General features: G+C 54.9%; 1 long non-coding RNA gene across 1 annotated transcript; it reads right to left on the bottom strand.

Moving 5' to 3' along the window:
- Positions 1-1571: 1571 nt before the first annotated feature.
- On the bottom strand, positions 1572-4227 carry LOC140599638 (uncharacterized). Its single transcript, XR_012002502.1, has 4 exons — positions 4053-4227; positions 3282-3460; positions 2216-2492; positions 1572-2059 (listed from the first exon to the last, which is right to left on the bottom strand). It is a non-coding gene; the product is annotated as an uncharacterized lncRNA (long non-coding RNA).
- Between the last annotated feature and the right edge of the window lie 638 nt (positions 4228-4865).

The following is a 4865-nucleotide window of genomic DNA, read 5'->3' as shown; positions in this document are numbered from 1 at the left end:
GAGGAACGTTCCCTCTATTTCTATACTCTGAAGCGTTTGCATCAGGAATGGATGCCGTATTTTGTCAAAAGCTTTCTCTGCATCTCTTGAGAGGATCATCTGGTTCTTGTTTTTTCTCTTGCAGATCTGATCAGTCACATGGAGTGTTTGCCGAGTGTTGAACCAGCCTTGCGTCCCGGGGATAAATGCCACCTGGTCACTGTGAGTAACTTCTCAATGTACCGTTGGATCCTATTGGCTCATATCTTGTTGAGAATGTTTGCATCCGTGTTCATCGGGGACATTGGTCTGTAATTCTCCTTTTTTGGTGGGGTCTTTGTCTGCTTTTGGACTTAAGGTGATGCTGGCCTCATAGAACGAGTTTGGAAGTATTCCATTTCTTTCTATCTTTCAGAACAGCTTTAGTAGAATAGGTACAGTTTCTTCTTTCAATGTTTGATAGCATTCCCCAGGGAAGCCATCTGGCCCTGGACTTTTGCGTCTTGGGAGGTGTCTGATGATGACTACTTCAGTTTCCTCCCGGGTTATCAGTCTGTTCCGGTTTTCTATTTCTTTCTGTTCCAGTTTTGGTAGTTTGTGGTTTTCCAGAAATGTATCTGTTTCTTCTAGATTGCATAATTTATTGGCGTATAGCTGCTCATAATAAGTTTTTTAAATCGTTTGTATTTCTTTGGTGTTGGTGGTGATCTCTCTTTTCTCACTCATGATTTTATTAATTTGAGTCCTTTATGCTTTTTTTCTAGAGTCACCAGTAGCTTTATAATAGTGCTTCTGTATTGGGTTTCTGACATTGAATTGTAATCCAGAGGTTGTAACTCTGTGGGAGAGAGGAATGTTTCTGATTCTTTCTTTTGAGGTGAGTTGTTCCTTCTAGTCATTTTGCTCAGTGTGGAGTACACAAAAACAAATTATACTGGAAAAAGGAGCAGAAGAGAAAAAAAAGAAAAAAGAAAAAAGAATAAAAAAAGGGGGTGGGGAAACAACAGAAACAAACAGGAAAGAAAAAACAAGGGGGGAGTATCCTCTGATTCTATATACTGTAAATCCCTCAACTTCTCCTAGAACTTTCCAGTGCTGCTTGGTCAATACTTGGCTTCCCCTGTCCTTCCAGCTGGTCTTCTGGGGGTAGGGGCCTGCTGTGCTGATTCTCAGGTGTGTGCTGCTGGGGGAGCTGCCCCGCCCCCTGCCAGGTGCCAGGCTCAGTGGGTGCTGTTTATCCAGTGAGGCCCCTGCTCAGTCCCAGGCACAGGGGACACCAGGAGGAACAGCCACACTGGTGGCGGCCAGCTGTCCAGCCCTGGAGTCAGCTCCCACAGTAACTACCACAGCTCCCAGGCCGCAGGGGCCTGGATGCTCCGGGGATGGGGGGCGCCGATTCGACCAGCTTAGGGCCGCCCAGTGATAGGAGCGTCCTTGCTTTCCTGTGCCCTCCCGGCCTCTGCCTGTCCTGGGGGGAGCACCAGATCTTGGGCTGTGTCCCCCAGTGCCCTGGGCTCTGGGGCCTGTGACACTGAATGGACCTAAAGTACCACGATGTATAATTTAAAAGCATCAGAGTAAATTTTCTGCCGTTAACTTATCTTTTATTACAAATAAAATTCATAAGCCATTATAGAGGTTAAAGAAAAACAAAATATGGAAACAGCGCAATGATGGGGAGGGAAGCCTCCGTTGGGCTGCAGCTATCACGAGCCCTGCGGTAGGAGCTGAGGTGGCTCCTGAGGTGGTTCAGGGGGTTGCTCAGGGGTCAAAACCAGTTGCTCCAGAGGCAGGTGGCGGCCCTGGCACTTTGGGGACCCTGACTGCAGGCGCCAGGGCCTACTCCTCCACCGGGTGGCTGAGGGTGCAGGTGGCTTCTCATCAGGGTGGGGAATCATAGGTGCCAAAACCATGTGCATTGACTTGAACTCAGCAGCCGGCATCTCAGCTTGGGCCAAGCCCTCACCTCCAGCAGCCGGGACTGGCTCGGTCACCTCAGGCCCTGAAGGTGCTGCAGGCCACACAGTCGGAGCTGGGGTGGGCTCCTGAGGTGGGTTAGGGTGTTGCTCCGGGGCCGAAGCTGTAGACCCAAGAAGACAAAGTATCATCACCAGGACGGACTTTCCACATCCCTCCCAAATCAAGGACACTCTTCCCACCGCTCAGCGTGTGTGAGTGCAGAAGCCCTAGGAGGTATCCCCAGACTGCAGCCCGTGGGGATGGGGTGTGAGCCTACCCACTGCTCCTGGCCCAGCTTCACGGAGGTTGGGTCTGTGTGGCCCACCCTGTCCCAAGCTCGGCCACCCCCAGTCCTCCTCATCCTCATCGTCTAATTCCACGAGCTCCAGGTAGCTGAATCGTTCCAGGTAACGCTGGGCCCAGTTTTCCAGGTCTGAGCCTGGCATGTTGAGCCCCATGAATTCCAGCAGCTTCCTCAGGGAGAGAAATTCTGGTGGCTGATGAAAATCCTCCTGATATACTCCAGCCAAATGTCCACGATGCAGGAGATGGCCCTGGGGAGGGACAGGTGGGCAGAGGCGTCAGAAGACAGGGCTCCCTCACACCAAGGTGTCCCGGGGAAGCCCTGCAGGAATGGGGCCCCAGGCCTTCCGCTCAGGGCTGTCGGAGGCCAGTGCTGCCCCTTGTCCACCTGCCACCTGGCGGTCCTGCCTGCCACAGGCCTGCTCACTGAGGAGGGGCTGGCACGAAGCCTCTGTGCATGGGAGCCCATGACTAGTGGTGTGACCATCACTGTCTTCCCTGGGGAAGCGTGACTCCCTCCTCAGCCTGGCTCCCTGCCCACTTGCCCCTTGAATCCACTGGCAGGCGTCCGGGGAAGGGGGGCGTCTGGCCTGTCATTGCCCTCACTGCACACACTGTCGCTCTGGGAATGTCCAAGTGGGGAGGGCTTGGGCTCTGTGTCTTGCCAGGCCTTGCCAGGAGCTGCCCGGTACTGCCGCCTTCCCTCCTGTGGCTCTGTGCTGCCTCACTCACGAGGGGCCCCCAGGGATTGTCCTTCCACTGACTGTAATCTCCCAAAGGGCAGGGGCCGTCTGGTCCGTGAGCCCTCACTGGCTCTCCTGAGCACCTGCTGTGCACCTGGGTCCAGGTGCCACCAGATTAGTGAGTGCGATGCTCCCCACACCCTCTGCTCTGGGTCCCAGGTGGGGGGAGACAGAGGGCTTTGAAAAGGGCAGGTGTGAAGAAGGACTTCATTAGGGCTCCCAGTGCTCTCCCACAAAGCCCGCACCCCATCCACAGCTCTCATTTCCTCTTTTCTCAAAGGACCCATTAAACCTTACCCTGTCACAGGAATTGCAGATGTGTGGGGTGAGGGTCCAGCAGCCCCTCCAGGCCACAGCCCCCTCGCTGCCCTCTTGGGAGAAGGAAGGCCCTCCTGCATGAGCCAGAGCTCACTCACACTTTGCACTGCTCCGGGGATCCCACGATGTCATCATTCAGATATTTGTTGCATCCATATCTAGAGGAGGGCGGGGGACATCACATTAAAGTTCCTGTGGACACGACCTCTCCTCATAGGTGCTGTCACCCTCTGACCCTTGACTAGTCCGGAGCCCTGGGGGGCCATCCGAACTGTGGGTGGGACCACGGGCAGCCCCTGGAGAAGCGCCTGCACCTGCTGGGTCCTCCTGAATGCTTGAGGAATGAAAGGGCTCTGGCCAGGCCCATGGCCGACATCCGAGTGGGCCTGGGCATCCCAGTGTCCCCGGGGTCCCCTACTCTGGTTGCCCCAGGACACAGACCCCAGATGGACTCTCAAACCTCCCTTTCCATGGGAAAACAGGCCAGCTCAAACCCTGGTGATGGTGGGGACATGGCACAGGCTTCGTCATGGGGAAAGAATGACGGCTGATGAGCACAATCACAGCCCCTCTAGCCGAATTGCCACAGGCCAGGCCCCCGGGGGCTGCCCTACAGGACCCCCTAGGCCCCGTGTGACTCTGCTCCAGTCGGAGGAGCAGCCCGAGGGGCTGGGAAGTTCAGGAACATTCCCAAGACTCCCAACCAGTAGGTGGCCCATCCCCTGGGCTGTGGAGGGTCAGGGTGCTCACTTTGCAAACAGCAGGTCCAGGACCTCTTCGGTGGTGCCAAATTCAATATATGTTTCCATAAATTCAAAAATGGTCCAAGCACAGCAAGGCAGGCACCAGTTCTTCTACCTCCTGCTGCAGCCGCTCCCTCCGGCTGGGGGTGGTCGGGCAGATCCGATTCCTTCTCAGGGATGAGGCCCTTTCAGCCTGAGGTGGGACAGAGGGGCCGTGCAGCCTGCACTGTAGCCTCCAGACCACCTGGGAGTTGGAGCGCAGGCCAAAGCCCGAGCTCTCAGTGGCTGCGGGGGGCGGGTGGAGGGCAGGAGTGCCCACAGCAGGAACACGGGGGCTTGATGCCTGCGGCTCAGTCACTTAGCATCTGACTCGGTTGTGGCTCAGGTCATGGTCTCAGCATCCTGAGATCCCGCCCCTGGCAGGCTCTGCGCTTGGGGCATAGTGTGCTTGAGGAGCCTGTGTCTCCCTCTTCCGCTCCCTGCTCTCTGCCTGTCTCTTAAACAAACTATCCAATAAAGAAATAATCTTAGAGGATAAATTTTCAAAAAAATTTGGATCAATACAAGGACCTAGTGGGAAAGGTTAGTGTCCCAGGTCCCTTGTCAGCTGAGTTTTGGCAGCACCTCCCTGCATTAACGGCTTCACCCCTTGTCAAACCCCAAATCTTAAAACTTCTCTGTCATATTTTTAAAAATATTTTATTTATTTATTCATGAGAGACACACACACAGAGAGGCAAAGACACAGGGAGAGGGAGAAGCAGGCTCCACAGAGGGAGCCCGACGTGGGACTCGATCCCTGGACTCAGGGATCACGACC

The sequence above is a fragment of the Vulpes vulpes genome, chromosome 7, assembly GCF_048418805.1.
Source record: "Vulpes vulpes isolate BD-2025 chromosome 7, VulVul3, whole genome shotgun sequence".
Lineage (NCBI taxonomy): Eukaryota > Metazoa > Chordata > Mammalia > Carnivora > Canidae > Vulpes > Vulpes vulpes.
This window is presented reverse-complemented; position numbering and strand designations above follow the sequence as displayed.